Genomic DNA, 18394 nt, shown 5'->3' on the forward strand with positions numbered 1-18394 from the left:
ATGAATTGCATTTTTTTCCTAAAATGGCAGCTGCACGTGTTAGAACATGGAGCAAAGAACTTGGGGAACGAGGGATCACTCAGAAATGCCAAGCATGCAGCCAATCAGCAGCCAGCCAGCCCCTGTGATGTCACTGCCCTATAAATAGCCTCAGCCATCTTGGATTCTGCCGTTCTCCAGTGTACTTAGTGCAGGGAGAGACGTCAGCAGGCGCTAGGGAAAGTGCTAGGAAAGACTTGAAAACTTTTATTTTGCCTAATAGAAGTTTAGGGAAAGATCATTAGACGTGTAGGGAAATGATAGGGAGGAATTAATCCACAGTATTGAAGCAGAACAGGGTCCAATAGGAGTATTTACAGCCTGGGTAATAGGACCAATCCTATTACACCTTTCTGCACTGACTGGGGATCCAAATTGCCATTATACTGCTGCTTTAAGGTTTGCAATAGATGATACCTCTGCAATTCCAGTAAACCATTCTTTTTATAGGCGTGCAAGTGCTGTATTATACAGCAGTTAACAGGGTGTATTACTAGGAAATGTTTCTACGTTTTATTAGCCCTTGTGCAGTGCAGTTTTATGTTCTAAAGCCTTTTTTGTCGTGTATTACTGGAAAAAAAAGAATTATTTGCCATTCAGCTGTGCAGTTATATGTTCTAAAGTCTTTTTTGGCGTGTATTAGAGGGAAAAAAAGGGCTTATTTGCCGTTCAGTGGTGCAGTTATATGTTCTAAAGCCTTTTTGGCGTGTATTAGTGGCAAAAAAGGAATTATTTGCCGTTCAGCGGTGCAGTTATATGTTCTAAAGCCTTTTTGGAGTGTATAAGTGGGGGGGAAGAAGGGCTTCTTAGCCGCTGTGTGGTGAAATAAGAAAATTACAGCCATTTTTGGTGTGTATTAGTGGCAAAAAAAAGTATTATTTGCCATTCAGCTGTGCAGTTATACTGTATGTTCTAAAGTCTTTGGCCTCATGCACACGGCCGTTGTTTTGGTCCGCATCCGAGCCGCAGTTTTGGCAGCTCGGATGCGGACCCATTCACTTCAATGGGGCCGCAAAAGATGCGGATAGCACTCCTTGTGCTTTCCGCATCTGTTGCTCCGTTCCGTGGTCCGCAAAAAAAATATAACCTGTCCTATTCTTGTCCGCGCTTTGCGTACAAGAATAGGCAGTTATATTAAAGGCCGTCCATGCCATTCCACAAATTGCGGAACGCACACAGTCGCCATCCATCTTTTGCGGATCCGCGATTTGCGGACCGCAAAACACACAACTGTCGTGTGGGCCTTTTTGACGTGTATTAGTGGCAAAAAAGGGCTTATTGTGTGGTGAAGTGAGAAAATGACATGTAGTTATATGTTCTAAAGCTTTCTTTGGCTGTTCAGCAGTGCAGTTATATGTTCTAAAGCTTTTTTGGCGTGTATTAGTGGCAAAAAATGTATTATTTGGCATTGTGTGGTAAAGTGAGAATATTACAGCTCTTTTTCGCATGTATTAGTGGCAAAAAAAAAGGATTATTTGTCATTCAGCGGTGCAGTTATGTGCTCTAAAGCCTTTTTTGGCGTGTATTAGTGGGGAAAAAAGGGCTTATTAGCCGTTGTGTGGTGAAGGGAGAAAATTACAGCATTTTTTGGTGTGTATTAGTGGGAAAAAAAATATTATTTGCCATTCAGCGGTGCAGTTATAAGTTCTAAAGCCTTTTTTGGCGTGTATTAGTGGCAAAAAAGTATTATTTGTCGTTCAGCGGTGTAGTTATATGTTTTAAAACCTTTTTGGCGTCTATAAGTGGGGGGGGAAAAGGTCTTATTAGCCGCTGTGTGGTCGAGTGAGAAAAGTACAGCCCTTTTTGGCGTGTATTTGTGGCAAAATTTTTTATTATTTGTCATTCAGTGGTACAGTTATATGTTCTAAAGCTTTTTTGCCCATTCAGCGGTGCAGTTATATGTTCTAAAACCTTTTCGGCATGTATTAGTGGCAAAAAAGTATTATTTGGCGTTGTGTGGTGAAGTGAGAAAATTACTGCATTTTTTGGTGTGTATTAGTGGGGAAAAAAAGTATTTGCCATTCAGCGGTGCAGTTATATGTTCTAAAACCTTTTTGGCGTGTATAAGTGGGGGGAAAAATGGGCTTATTAGCCGCTGTGTGGTCGAGTGAGAAAATTACAGCCCTTTTTGGCGTGTATTTGTGGCAATTTTTTTTACTATTTGTCGTTCAGTGGTACAGTTATATGTTCTAAAGCTTTTTTTGGCCATTCAGCGGTGCAGTTATATGTTCTAAAACTTTTTGGGCATGTATCAGTGGCAAAAAAAAGTATTATTTGGCGTTGTGTGGTGAAGTGAGAAAATTACAGCCCTTTTTGGCGTGTATTAGTGGCAAAAAAAAGTATTATTTGTCGTTCAGCGGTACAGTTATATGTTCTAAAGCCTTTTTGACATGTATTAGTGGTAAAAAAAAAGTATTATTTGTCGTTCAGTGGTATAGTTATATGTTCTAAAGCCTTTTTGACGTGTATTAGTGGCAAAAAAAGTATTATTTGGCATTGTGTGGTGAAGTAAGAAAATTACTGCATTTTTTGGTGTGTATTCGTGGCAAAAAAAAAGGTTTTTTTTCCATTCAGCGGTGCAGTTATATGTTCTAAAGCCTTTTTTGGCGTGTATAAGTGGGGAAAAAAGGGCTTATTAGCCATTGTATGGTGAAGTGAGAAAATTACATCCCTTTTTGGCATGTATTAGTGGCAAAAAAAAAGTATTATTTGCCGTTAAGCGGTGCAGTTATATGTTCTGAAGCTTTTTTGTCCGTTCAGCGGTGCACTTATATGTTCTAAAGCTTTTTTGGCATGTTTTAGTGGCAAAAAAGGGCTTATTAGCCGTTGTGTGGTGAAGTGACAAAATGACAGTCTTGACCATCAACCCAGCGGTTATTGAATCTTGAATAATTGATTCTGTCATCCACTTCGTCCCAAGTTAAATCAGACACCCCCAGCCAAGAGTTGGTGGGTTCATCAGACACAACCCTTAGTTGGCATGGCCCGGGAGCAGGCCCTGTGCCCTCACCTGTACTCAACCTGCCTCTGTCCTTTTCTGTTCCCTCAGCCAGACAAGTATTATATGCTGTGGGCTCAGCTTCACTATACAGCAAGGACGAGCTACTAGAGGACAGTCAGCAAATACTGCCCAGCCAAGATCTGGAGGAGACATCCGGCGCTTTCTCCGGTAGGCAAGCGATTAGTGATGAGGAGAGTGAAGTGGGAGCTGGTGTTACGAGCGGTCAGGCTCCAGGCTCAGAGACCGTTGAGGAGGACATCAGTGACGTGCAGACAGTACTCGATGATGATGTAGCCTATCGCAATTGGGAGCCGGGTGACAAAGGAGCTTCATCATCATCATCAGTAGAAGAGGGTGGCAGCTTGCACCTGAGGCAGTGGCAGAGCCAGCAAGTCGCTAGCGTGGTTGGGAGTCAGCAGGGTGGCAGCAGTGGGAAGTCGGGAGCCAAACGTGCCCTGGGTAGACCACCCCCTTCGCAGAAGCCTACCTGCCCAAAAAGTTGTGGTGCAGATGTTCACGGAGGCAGCGGCAGTAGCAGTTAGTCAGTGTGGAATGTTGGGGGTAAAATCACCTACTCGGCTGTGTGGCAGTCTTTTGTTAAGCCGCCGGAGGAGGTGAACATGGCTATTTACTTAATCTGGGGGCAGAAGGTGAAGCATGGCCAGGGTCCCAATGTTGGCATCACGGACCTGCGTCAACATATGCAGCGTCACCATAAAGTGGCCTGGGAGAACCGTGGCTCCAATGTGGTAGTCCAGCCTACCGCAGAAACCACTGCATCACCCAGTGGCACACACCCTATTTCAGGCAGTCAAGACTCCACCACCTCAGCCGAAGGGAGCTGTCTGTCCTTCCCATCATCTACACGTCCTGATGCTCCTGCTCCTCTCCCTCCTCCTTCTCATCAGTCATTACGTCAGCAATCGATCACCAAAGTGACTGCCAAGAGACAACAGTATGCGTGCACTTATCCAACGGCGCAGAAGCTGAACGTACTTCTAGCCAAGTTGCTGGTTCTGCAGTCCCTCCCTTTCCAAGTGGTGGACGCTGCACCTTTCAGAGAACTGATGGCTTGTGCCAAAAAGGCAGAACTAGCCCTGCACAAATATGTAGAACAGAAAGTCAATGAGCCTGTCGGTGGATGTCAAAGTGCACGGCAGCGCTGACGTGTGGAGCTGTAACTATGGTCAAAGACAATATATGTCCTTTACAGCCCACTGGGTAAATTTGGTTCCTGCCCAAACCAGCAACTTGGCTAGGTGATGCTGCTTCTGCCTCCACGTTCTCACTCCGTTGGTCCTGCGATAATGTTCAGCCTCTGCCTCCTCATCCTCCAACTTGTCCTCAGCCTACACTGCAGGGACAATTCACAGTGCTCCTCCAGCATACCACATGTGCAGGGCATGGCAGTGTCCCACTGTTCTACAACTTGTTTGATTGGGCGATCAGAGTCACACAGGGGAGGAACTGCTCCGTGTCCTTCATCAAGAAATCGAATCCTGGCTTTCTCCGCGACAACTCTAAATCGGAACCAGGGTGAACGACAACGGGAAGAACATGGTGTTGGCGCTGCATCAAGGAGAGCTGAGCCATGTGCCCTGCATGGCGCACATGTTCAATTTGGTTGTCAAGCTGTTCCTGAAGTCTTCCACCCATCTGCAAGACATCCTAAAAATGGCCAGAAAACTTTGCATCCAATTCAGTCCCTCATACACCGCCAAGCACACCCTCCTTGAGCTGCAGCGGCAGAACGGGGTCCCCCAACATAGGCTGATATGCGACGTTTCCACCTGTTGGAACTCCACCCTCCATATGTTGGTCCGACTATACGAACAGAGAAAAGCCATAAATGATTTCTTGATTATCCAAGCAGACAGTAGTACTCCCCTGTGTAACTTCGATGTCAGCCAGAGGCAGATCATGCGTTACACCTGCCGTTTGCTGAGGCTCTTTGAGGATGCCACGTTATTTGTCAGTCGCCAGGACTACAGGATGAACAACGTCATTCCACTGCTTCATATCCTGGAACATATGCTGGTACATCTGGCTGGTCAGGGGACTGAAGACATGGCGCCTACATCTCACAGCCACATGAGCCCTGTGGGGGCTGAACTGGAGGAGGAGGAGGAAGAGGACATTGGAGCACAAGCAATGTGTAGTGAAATGGGTGTTTTTTCTGACCTTTGTCAAGATGAATCAGGTGTGGATCAGCCAGGATTTCCACCCACCAATGCCTGATGCATCAGATTAGATCATCCATATTGCCTCACCTAAACCTTGACAAAAGAGACCGCTTTGTTCTGGCTACCCGCCTCAGCTATTATTCTGATGCTGCCACCTGCCTGATGCCACACATCTGATGCCAAGTGCTCCTTCTTACACCCACCATTGTCAGCGGGTATTGTTATTGCCACCCACCTCCCTACTTTGTCACAAATAAAATAATCTGTGACGTCAACACAAACTTACTTCTGATACCCTATCCACTCTGTCATGGAGGCTCTACTTGTATAAGCATTTAATAGAACAGATTCTGTAGACATCTATGTGGATTCAGCTGACGATGGTGTAAAAGGAGTACGCTCTTTCACGCTACAGTAGGATCTCGTGCCCCTGCACGGTTCTTTATTTCTGGCGCTAACATCGACCTGTAAGGCTGAGTTCACACTTGAGTTTGTGCCTCCTTAGTGTGCCTCCCTGTGCCTCTACCACGGACTCCATACTGGCGGCGCTGCCTCCTCTTCCATCTTCTTCTTGCCTCGCACAGAACATCCTGATACAGCTGCGTCAAGACATAGGAACACTGTTGGCATGGTGATGGTGACACACACACAGGGAGAGACAGACACACACACACAGAGACACACACATTGAGAGACACACACACAGAAAGACACACACGGACAGACACACACGAAGAGAGACACACACGGAGAGACACACACGGAGAGACACACACACGGAGAGACACACACACGGAAAGACACACACGGAGAGACACACACACACGGAGAGACACACACATGGAGAGACACACATACACGGAGAGATACACCTGTGCGATCATCAACCAACTTCTATCTAATGTGTGGCCACCTTAAGGGGGCATTAAAAGGGAATTCCAACTTTTTGTTACCTTCTAATATGACTCCCACTGTTTGCCAGTACTGACAGGACATGGACTGGGGTTTAAAAGAGAATTATCAACATGTAACAGAAGGTGATCTAAACTGTAACTCATTAGGCCCTGGCTAGACTGTGGAAAGGAGTCTAAGTAATGCCTTAGGCCTCATGCACGCGGCCGTTATGCGTCCGTTCCATGCATTGGGGACCGCAATTTGTGGTCCCCAATGCACTGGCAACGTCTATGCGGTGGCCGGGACAGATTGAGACCCATTCAACTTGAATGGGTCCATGATCCGGCCGCACCGCACAAAAATAGAACATGTTCTATTTTTTGCGGTGCGGAGGCACGGCCAGAAACACCACAGAAGCACTCCACAGTGCTTCCCATTGAGGGATTGCGGACCCATTTAAGTGAAAGGGTCCGCATCCGTGATGCACACGGCTGGTGTGCATGAGGCCTTAGACACAGAAAGGGGCACACACTCAGGCACAGACAGACAGACTGACACACACAGGGGCAGCCAGACACACACATCATGGCCCTCAGAATACACCCGGATCTGTACGATAAACCCCCTTAATTGCAACAGATTACACTACACTTGAACCCCACTGGCCCTGAGTGCTCCACCTGCCCCTTCATATTTGTGCTCCACCTGCCCCCTCATATATGAGCTCCATATGCTGCCCCTCATGAAGTTCTGTGTACTCCAGCAGCACACCCTACCTCACTCTGCAGCTTGCAGGCACACAGCCCCTTCTCCTTCCACAAGCTGCTGCTGTCAGGGTTTGCCATGTGACCATGAAGGAGCATGTGGCCAGTGATGTCACAGACCTCGTTCTAACAACTACATTCTAGCATAGGATGTACCAAAACTCCATCTACCCTGTTCTGAGTTCTGGGGCCGCTTACCCCAGCAGTGCACATGGCGAAAATTGTCTGCATTGCTGGCGTAAGCTGCCCTAGAATTCAAAACAGGCAGGACACAGCTGCAGGAGTGAGTGGGCAGTGAGTGGCCAGGAGCAGGGGGCCCTGGCACTTGCCTGGGTTTGCCGGCTGCTGGCGCTGGCCCTGAACACAGGTATGCCTGGGATCTGCAGCCTCCTCCTCCACCTCCTTCTCAGGGCAGTACAAACGCTGACTGCTCTCACACAAGTTGTCAACAGGGAGACTCTCTTGACTATCTGCCATAGGATGTGGTGGGGTTTTCTAGCCACTTCTTAGGAAAAAAAAGGTGTCCCACTAGGAACAGGCAGTGAAGACTGAAAGGAATCCACTGGAAACCTTTTTTGGGGCTCTAAATGAGTAGGAGCAGAAGGAATGCTGTGACCTCTGGCTCCACTCCGAAGTCATCTCCATGTCATCCTGTTGCAACTGAGGGGAGGAGTGAGCCATCCAATCCAGAATCTCATCCTCTTTCTCTTCAAAGTTATTGTTGCGCCTTTCAGAAGTCAATAGGGACCACTATGGCCTACTACTGCTTTTGGCCAGATAGCTGGTGCTGCTACCACCCACATTCTTGCTCTAGGTCTTTCGTTTGTAGCCCTGACATTTTTTGGTCTCAAAGGTAATGTTGTGCACTACCCTGTGTATTGGTGTAGAAATCACGTATATGCTGGTGTTGATATATACATCAACCTCCCCAAAAAAATGTGGAGACAGAAATAAACTGAAATGGATTTAGACCTAAATTCATTATCACTCAAAGATAATTTTGTACGCTACCATGTATAATGAAGTTCACTTTCATATAAGAAATATAGCGGGAGAGGGTTCTGTCACAGTTCTCTATTATAACCAGCCTATGAGTGTAACAATGGCAGTTGGCAGCCACCAGTGTGCAGCGCATCCTGCTATGTACCTCAGTTGAACTGCACACAAGGCTGCTCCTCTCTGCTGCAGGTTCCAGACCCGCTTTCCTGCACTGTCGCAGGCGGCGACAGCTTCAGTTGCACCTTGTAGGAGCCGCATGCGTCCTGTTTCTTTAAGGGTTCGTGCACGCCCCTGATTCCGCCTTCTCTCCAATCCCGGGCAGGCATTACCTTTATAAGGGTGCTTCCCCCTTCCTGTGATGCCTGAGCAATATTGTAGTTTACTACAGCGAAGGTTCCAGCTCGTTGTTCCTGTGTTGTTGTCCTGCATCCGACCTTAGCCTGTATCCTGACCTCGTCTCTGCCTGATCCTCCTGTACCTTGCTGCTCTAAAGTGTATGATTCGGATTGTCGACCACGCCTCTGTCTGCTGTTCATCTTGTTACACCTGCTGCACCTGAGCTATTCAGCTCTGCTTAATCACCAACTCAGCTCTGCTTCATCTGACTCTGCTGCTTCGTTTCTTCCATCTCGCAACAGCTCGCTCCACCTGCCTGTATCCCCAGTGCTTGCACCGGGGCGTTCTGGCCTGCTCGACCAGCTGCCACTTAGCTGGGAACATTCTTGCGGTAGCGACCTGCTTCCGCATCCTGGAGCGGGATAAAGGGTGAAGACCAGGGGAACACTTAGATTCCGCTCCCAAGTTTGGTCCAAAGCCAAACCGGTAAGTGGCACAGCGGGTCCACACCCGTAGGAGCGTTACAATGAGCATCTGCATCCAAGAGTTGGGGCCCAAAAAAATTGAAAACTTCTGAAAATGTTCCAGACTGTGTACAGCAAAGGACTCATACATAGCAGTTTAAGAAGCCAAATTGGAGGGTGCTAGAAAACAGACTGGGCAGGTAACACTCGTGTTTTAGCTCCTAGACTCCACAGCCCCTTGACTGCGTTTAAAGGCCTCAGGTGTCTAGTCAAACCAGAAAGACAGATTACAAGTCTGTTTAAAGTCCTACAATGGAATTCAAATTCCTAATTCAGATTCAAAATACATTACGCGCATGCGCACGCTCCGTGACGTCACTCATCCCGTATGTCCCCTCCCGGGAGACGCTACATTCTAGCCCTATGTATAGGAGGCATGCCATAGCGGCTTTCATAGCCAGAGCTCACTTTACCCACGGAGGCCACAGGTAAACACTGCTCCTTGTGCAATATGCTATATGCTTTTCCTTGTTTATTTAAGTCTTCATCTTCCTCTCTTTACATAGGGACCAATTACTGGATATTCCATGATTACTCTCTATTATACTCTCTATTATACTCATACTTACCTACTTTGCACCTGGTAGCTTCTGTGTCACATGGTCAGTTGTGGGTGCGGCTCACAGCTTTATTTAACCTCACAATTGCATTTGTGATACCAATATAGAGGCATGTGAGAGCCTGCCTGCCTGTGAGTTAATTGCACTGTTCAGACCCTGTTCACACACCACGGGCAGTTTAGTGGTAGGACCCCATGCGTGCTGAGACACCGTGACGTGGTGCATGAGGGGCTCCGATATGTTCCTGACTGGAAGATATTGGCAAAGTTCTCAGCTTTTAACATCGGCCTGAGGAATTAGCTAGTATTGTCAGTTGCGTATCATTTTGGTGCATTTTTTGCAGTGAATTGTGTATGTATATTTTTTCATCTGCACAATGTATCATTTTGTGTAAGATGTCCTTGTGGTGCATGCGGTCCGCACCGGCATCCTCCATTGTACGCATTATTTGCTGGGGATTGCCGTCGTCTGCGGACCGCATGCAGAGGAATTGCTCCCCCGGTTATAGACACGCTACTGTCACGGCGGACAGGATACAAGATACACAGGAAATAAACAAACAAGTGTCTAGGCAAGAAGCTGGGGATAAAGGTCACCTCCTGACAAATCCCTACCAGCTCTCCCTATACTTCTATGCCCACATTCAGACCCTGAAGGTGAGAATGACCGTGTCCCCGTGCCTAGGCTAAAGATTCCCTAGAGTCCCTAAGATGGTGAAAGGGGGAAAGAGGCAGCCTGGGACTCCCTCCTTCTCCACTGTGCCGGCTCAGGAGAACATGGTGCGCGCCGAGAGCGCAATCATATTGCGGTCCGGCGATATAGGCGATATGCACAAAATCCATATCGTGGCACAAATTTATATCGCATATCGCCTATATCGCCTATATCGCCCACCCCTAGGAGGTCCCCGCTGTTGCTGCCTACTCCGAGATCTCTAATGTCAGTGGTGGTGAAGGTGATGATGATGATGATGTGTCGATGGACGTCACATGCCCACAAGAGAGGAAGAGGAGGGGAGTTCAGAGGGAGAGACGGAGCAGCAGAGAGGGAGGAGAAGAAAGAGAAACAGGCAGAGCTCGCAGGGCACAGGAGGCAAAAAGCAGACTGCAAATGTATCTGGAGTGAGCCATCCACCATGCACGGTCACTTCTCGGGACGACCGCCTTAAGAAGGCACCTGGCCTCCCATCACAGAGCCCAGTGGGAGCAACGCCGTCAGAACCCACAAAGCCACACTCCCGGCGCTGCACGTCCTGCCTGTTCTCCTTCTCCTCTCTCCTCCCATTTGTCCTCTACTCCACCTTCCACCGTGCCGTTGTGGCATTCATCTGGCAGAATGCAGGCTACTGTGGCCCAAATATTCAAGCATAAAAAGTTGATAAAGCTGGATAACCCTCTTTCCCAAAGGCTGACCGCTGGTTTGTCGGAACTGCTAGCCCGCCAACTACTGCCATATAAACTGGTGGACTGGGAGGCCTTTAGGAAATTTGTGGCCATTGGCACACCGCAATGGAAGGTTCCCAGAAGAAAATATTTCTCACAGAAGGGCACCCCAGAGCTATATGGCCACGTTCATTGGCAAGTGAATATATCTCTGGCACACAGTGTCGGTGCCAAGATACATCTGACCACAGAAACATGGTCTAGCAAACACGGGCAGGGAAGGTACATAACTTTTACTGCCCACTGGGTGTACCTTCTGACGGCCGTCAAGCATGTAACCCGTGCCTCCCGTGTGGATTTGGTGTTACCACCAAGGATTGCATGCAGGCCTGCCTCTTCTTCTCCTCCTCCTGCTCCATCCTCCTCGGCTGACTCCTCCTGTTCCACTGCTACCTCCTCTTCCGCTGTGCCCCCCCCCCCAAGCTCCCCAGAACCTATTCGATGTGCCAGGTGAGACGTTGCCATGCTGTGCTGCGGCTGTTGTGCCTGGAAGCTAAGAGCCACACCGGTCCTGCACTGCTTTCAGCTCTGCGGTTACACGGCGATCAGTGGCTAACCCCGCTCAATTTGACAGTTGGTAAAGTGGTGTGCGATAACGGTGCCAATCTGCTGAGTGCACTTAAACAGGGCAAAATGACACGTGCCGTGCATGGCACATGTCCTGAACTTAGTCATGCAGCGATTCGTTGCCAAATATCCCGTGGTCCAGGACGTCTTGCGGCAGGCCAGGTAAATCTCTGGCCATTTTATAAGATCTTACATGGCCATGGCTCACCTTGCTGACGTTCAACGGCAACACCACTTGCCCATCAGACGTCTGATTTGTGACAGCCCGACGCGCTGGAACTCCACCTTGTATATGCTTGATAGGCTGCTCCAGCAGCAACATGCCGTTAACAACTACCTGTAAGAACTCTGCAGCAGGACAGGTTCTGGGGAGCTTGGTTTCTTTTCACCACACCAGTGGCTGCTCATGCGTGACGCATGCAGACTTCTGCAGCCATTTGGTGAGATCACCAAACTGGTCAGTCGCAGCCAGGGCGCCATCAGTGACATCGTACCTCACACCTTCTTTCTGGAGCGTGCATTGCGGCATGTAATTGATCAAGCTGTCGAGGAGCAGGAGCTGGAAGATGAGGAAGTCGCAATGCTGAATGAATTCCCAGGGGGGGCTACTCCATCTGAGACAAGTCAGCAGGAGTCTGAAGAGGAGTCAGAGGAGGATGGTAGCTGGGGGAAGGAGGAGGAGGAGCAAGAAGAGCAGGCTTTGAGGGGGACTTCAAACTTTTCATGGATCCCTGGTGTTGTCCGTGACTGGGGGGAGGAGACCGAGGACGACATTCTCCTGGGCTCCACCGCTTCCAATTTAGTGCAAATGGGGGCCTTCATGCTCCAGTGTTTGAAGAGGCACCCCATATAAAAAGCATAAAGGGCAAGGACCAGTACTGAGTGGCAACGTACTTAGACCCCCGGTACAAACACAAAATGGCGGACATGATACCAGCATCACAGAGGGCTGTCAGAATGCAGCATTTCCAGGCCTTGCTGTGAGAGATGCTGCATTCTGCTGTTGCGGGCGCTGGCAGAGGAATTTCCACCCACAGAGAAACAGGTGCTGGTACCAATGCTACCGCACCTGCAAGAAGATGGCGGTTTGAAGATGTGTTGGTCACTTCGGATATGAGATCATTTTTGCAGCCAACCCATCAACAGCCGCCCTCCGGATCTAGCCTCAGGGAATGCCTAGACAGACAAATGTCCAACTACATTGGGTTAATGGCCGATGTGGATGCTCTGAGAAGCGAGGAACCCCTGGATTACTGGGTGTGCAGGCTTGACCTGTGGCCAGAGCCGGCACAATGACCGATAAGCACACTCGCCTAGCTCACGAAAGTGTATACTACCACAAATTTCGAAAAATTAATGAGGCATGGATCTCAACACCTGTGATGACCACGTGCTATTGAATCTCCCCATGCCAGATCGCACATATCCGCCACCACCCAGAACAAAGAATGGTCCTTGTCTTATGTATATACAGCGGCATAAAATGCCTTTTTGTCAGGTGAATGCCTAATTTTTGGGGCCTCTACTCCAGTGGCCTACAGTAAAATTTTTATCCAGTGACCGCCTAATGTACCTCCAGCCACATCATCACAAGTTCTTTTCTGTCAGGTGAATGCCTAATTTTTGGGGCGTGTACTTCCGTGGCCTAAAATAAAACATTTCTAGGCTCCAGCAGGGCACATTTTTGAAAGTTTCCCTTTAAGACGCATAAAAATGGCCCCTGCGTAAAATACATATTTTTTGTGAGAATTTTTGCCAATGATCCCCTTCACTGTCCATGTTGTGCACTTCTAGTAAGTATTTGGTGGCTGCAAATATGACCTGAAGGTTTTTCAGATTCGCCTGCCATTAAAATCAATAGGGCCCGCCGCGAAAGTGCGATTTGCGATCAATTGATCGCAAATGCGCGGTCACGTTCACTAACCGTCCCGGACGATTTTCGTACATCACTACTTATAGGACTGTGACTACATTTAAAAGTGAATGTCCTTTAGTACAAGCTGGTCACATGCTAAACTGCACTGGCTTCTCCAGCTCCATCATCCCCTCTTTTTCCCTGCCCTGCACCTCACAACATTAACACCACGGCCCCCTAAATTCCATAGGGCAGGAGACCTTCACCAGGGTGTACCCCGGAAGAATATAAATGAGCCCCCTCTTCACTGCATAGCACCCCAAGGGAAGCACTGGAGTGGGACTGCTGCCATTACTAGTCCTGTCCTCATCTGCCACACACCCTGCTGGGACCACTGCTTGTGCAGGGTTTACTACACAGGAGTGAGAGATCAGATGTATGCAGGCTTTGGTACACAGGTGCAAAAGATCATCTGTGGTCATATGTATCAATATGTAAGAAAGATAGATCAGCCACAGCCAGATTGCTGTCTTCTGTGACTGGGGTTAACATACTTCCATTGTGTGTTTTTTCTTCCCATAAAGGTTAGACCATGAGAGGGTGGGAAGGGTTAATGATGTTTACTACGCATATATCCCCTTAGTGACCACCAATATGCTTTTCTATGATGGTCACTAAGGAGCCTTAGGCTAGTCCTAACCTTTTCATGGTGGCCTAGTCTAAGCGCTGCACAGGTCTCTTGTCCAGCGAAGAGCAGGATCTTTTCGTAACAGCCGTTTAGCAGCAATGACTCTGGCATCTAAGTGTTTTCAGATGAAGAGGGTTCCCTCTCTCAGGCATCAGCACTACTGTTAATGAGATTGGGGGTGTTGATGTGTTCAAGCATCTGCCAGGGACCTAATGAAGCACACAGCTTATGCCTATCAGGCTGTGCCTTTCAGTTTTCTACTATCAGTATAATATATATCGACATAATGAGGACCGGTACTATGTAGTATCCATTAAATAATTTCTTTATTATTAAAATGACATAAAAGACATAAACCAATACATAAATTAGAGACCATTCAGAGTGCCAACAGAGGCAGTCCACATGTAAATCACTATACCAACAGCAGATAGTAGCTATACCATCCAGCTGTATTGCTCAGGAAGGGCTATGTGTCAACCGTCAGGTCAGCATAAAATATCCAAGCTGGCTCTGGCAGTATGTGCAGCTCCCTAACTCCAAAGACACATACAGCTGGGGTATAGACAGGGTGTAAACAGTGTGGTTATATTGAGGCAGACATCTAATACAATGTATCACAAATACTATTATGGATGTAGTCAGGCCGATCAACGTCTCATCTCTTACCCTATATCCAGTGTGGTATAAGTGTGGGCTAGCTTCGTTTGGCGTGCTCCTCGACGCACGTTTCGCCTTTAATGCTTCATCAGGAGGGGCTAGTTTTTTAATGAATCCTGAGGTCTTTTAATATGGTACTTGACCAATGGCGCAGTCGCTCTAGTGTCACGTGACTCCACTGACGTAAACTTCTTTTCCGGCGCGGCATGCGATGGCTGGATTGGGAAGTATAATGGGGCTTCCGCCCTTCCGTCTGCGCGACTCAAGGCGAGGGCAGAAAGCGTCTGACGTCACCCGAATCTCGCCTGACGAGACGGCGAAAGCCCTCCCATCTGCAATCCATGACGCGCACTGAAGTATAGGTCTGGGTTTCCCATATACATGTATATATATAGAAGAAAAAGGGTAACATGTATAGCAGGCTGGATTCCCAGCCTGCATTTGTGGGAGGGGCATAGGGTATTTAGCCGGCTCACGCCCTCCCTCTGGTGTCGGCATCGCCAGTGCATCTCGTGTTACGGCGACGTCATACGAGTGCGACTTCCGGTTCCGGCTAGACTGACGAGGCAGACGCTGCGGCGGTACGTCCCTCCCGGCCGGCGCTCCTTCTGGGTAAGTTACTCCGGGCCTCGCCGCCGCACTCCATCTCCGGCCGCCCACCTCCGCTTCCCCCTCCGACGCTTCTCCTCTGCTGCGCTCCTCTGACTGCGCCATCTATACTCCGTTGCGGCCGCGCCCGTTGCGCCCGGTCTGGTGGGAGCGCGCATCCCTGGCGTGGCTGGCGGGGGAGCGGTGCAGCAGGAGACGGGATACTTGGTGCGGTCCGCTCAGGCAGCGCTGGGGCAAGATTCAGCTGGGGCGCTCCGGAGCTGGCCGCTTCAGGTTCCCCGCTTCCAGTCTCCTCCACAACAAGCATGGCTCCAACCGTCTCCCCTCCCCCCCCCGGGCTGATTCCTCCTCCTTGTCCAGGCCTTGGGGGGGCGGCAGACGGGGGCGCCACTCCACGACTTCCCCGATGCGTTCCACGGTGGAACGCATCGGCATCCCGCCCATCTCCCGGAGCTCCATCGCTTCCCCGGTGCGTTCCACGGTGGAACGCATCGGCATCCCGCCCATCTCCCGGAGCTCCATCACTTCCCCGGTGCGTTCCACGGTGGAACGCATCGGCATCCCGCCCATCTCCCGGAAGCTCCATCACTTCCCCGGTGCGTTCCACGGTGGAACGCATCGGCATCCGGCCCATCTCCCGGAGCTCCATCACTTCCCCGGTGCGTTCCACGGTGGAACGCATCGGCATTCCGCACGTCGCTTCAGTCATCAGGAGGCCCCCATATTCCCAACCTCCCTGCGCTCCACCGTGGGGCACCCAGGGGGAACCCCTAATCCTGGGCTCCAATATGGAAGGCATACCACGCCCACTCCTGGTGCCCGGACCACTTGTTTCCCCACATGTGTTTTTTCAATAAAGTGTTGCATGAAAAGCCCAGAATACGCTGGGCGGACATGTTGCGGGGATGCCATGGCCGGGCGGCTCGGTCTTGCGGTGCGGCCGGGCGTTTCCGGGAGCAGCCGCGTGGGCCGGTGGCTAGGCACGCAGCGGTTTCGCCCCTGAAAAAAAAAAAAAAAAAAAAAAGGGGTTGTGCAGATATGTTCCGTTTTCTCTCACCTGTTTTCTATTATACCTGGTCGCCATGCTTTCCTCCAAGGATGTCCAGGTGGTCTTCTCTTCCTGTCCTGTTCTAATATGGGTCTCGCCCGACACGTCCAGGCTCACTGCCTGTCCAATCAATTAATACTTTCAGGTCCGGTTGCCTCATACGTCCGGGGTTTTTCTTTCGTCATGTACTCCCTCCTGATCCGTTCTAGTGTTTTTCGGATATGTCCAGGATTGGCTCCACGTCTTCCTGCCTGATACGTTCTGGAGGTTCTCTGTTTTTTTCGGCATGATACGTTCATGTTTCGTTTTGCGTGTTTATTTGCCTGATACGTCCAGGTTCCGTTTTCATGTCCGTCTACCTGATACGTTCAGGTTTCCATCTCCGGCACTGTCTGCCTGATACGTTCAAGCTTCTTTTTTCATGTCTGTTTGCCTGGTACGTCCAGGTTTCCGTTTTCATGTTCGTCTTCCTGATACGTTCAGGTCTCCTTTTGTTGTGTCTGTTTGCCTGGTACGTCCAGGTTTCCGTTTTCATGTCCATCCACCTGATACGTTCAGGTTTCCATTTTCGTCACTGTCTGCCTGATACGTTCAGGTTTTTCCGTTTCTTCATGTCTGTCTGCCTGATACGTTCGGGTTTTCTGGTTTCTGCCTGTTACGTTCAGGCCCTCGTCATGTCCTCTTGCTGGTCAAGCCTTCATCATGTCCTCCCTCCTGTTACGTTTGGTTCATGTCCCGTCCGGTCGGTCCTGTTGGTGTCTTTTTATCTTGCAGGGTCGTTTCTTGGGCTCGCCTTCTCACTCCACGTCTTTCTTTCCCTCTTACTATCCTGTCGCATCCTTCTTCTTCCCCAGGTGTACCTATCACGGTCAGTTCAGGTTTCTTTATCTGTCACGCTTGGGGCCCGTTGCTCGCCATTTGCCAGAGCGTACGGGTCATGTCTCCTCACTGCTTGCCACACTGGTCAATTCCGTGCTGGCGGCCAGTTGGGCCTCGTTTCCAGTCGCGTCTCGGCTCTCGGTTTGTGCAGGGCCCGACGTTTTCGTTCACTTGTTCACGTCAGGTCCTTCTCCTCACCACCTGACACGCTCAGGCCGCTCGGTTTTTCGTGTTTTCTTTCAGGTTGTCCTCCCATCGCCTGATTTCGTTCAGGATATTCTTGCGTTTTCGGCCTGCCACCTCCAGGTTTCGTTTTTCCTGTTTCATCATCACGTAAGTTTCATCTTGTCAGCAGATGTCGGGGTACATCTCCCCGCAGGTTCCAGTTAAAATTTTGTATTTTTTCCTCACTTACCAAACCCAGATTCGCAGGGTGGGAAGTTCACTCTCTCCGCGGGCTCCCGAGTTTTGTTCCATCCCAGGTTTCCTAACTTTTTCCATCCTAAACTTTCTAAGGCTCCAGGTAAGAAAAAAATAAAAATAAATTAGTTTTGGGGTTGCACGAGGGGTTGTCAATTCACGTCAGATCCTCCCACAGGGTCCGGTCTTCTTCGGGCAACATGTCGCATGTCTCGGATATTGAGGACTCACTGTCCATCCCTGAGTCAGCGGTCTCGGAAGCAGCCAGCCGCGCATCTTACAGGCATTGGACCATCCCCAGAATGCTCGCGGAACTGAAGAAAAAAGGGATCCGCCATTCGGCATCGGCACGGAAGGCAGAACTGTATCATCTGCTCTTCCCTGAATCTCCCAGGGCTTCTGAACCACCCGGAGCCTCCGAAGATCTGGTCTCCATGTCGACCATCCAGCTCTCCCTGACCCAACTCCATGCGACCATCAATAACATGGCATCGTCAATGTCACACATCGACTCCAGGCTCCAGGCCGTCGAGAGCAAGATGGCTACGCCTCCTCCTCCGCCAGAGGCCGAAGCCGTGCCTTCTACTTCCCAGGCCAACGTCCCAGGTACAGGTCTGGCCTCTCCCGACATCGCCCCAGCGTTCTTCGTTCCAGAAAACATCAGGCGGGATATCCTGGCAGGGAAGGATATCAATTTGGCCGCCATCCTAATCTCCACCCATGATACGGTCGAAAACCGGACAATCGCCTGCGGTGATGTGTCGGTGGTGCTAAGGTCTAGAGACGTCCGCCTCAACAAGAAGCTGTCCATCCCCGAGTTCATGCTGACCTTCAGCCTGTACCGGGACATAGTGTGCTCCATTCATCCCCACCGCAGGGTAGAATTGGACACATACATGTACAAGGTCACCGAGCTGGGGTACAGA

This window comes from Bufo bufo, chromosome 2 (genome assembly GCF_905171765.1).
Source record: "Bufo bufo chromosome 2, aBufBuf1.1, whole genome shotgun sequence".
NCBI classification, from domain to species: Eukaryota; Metazoa; Chordata; class Amphibia; order Anura; family Bufonidae; genus Bufo; species Bufo bufo.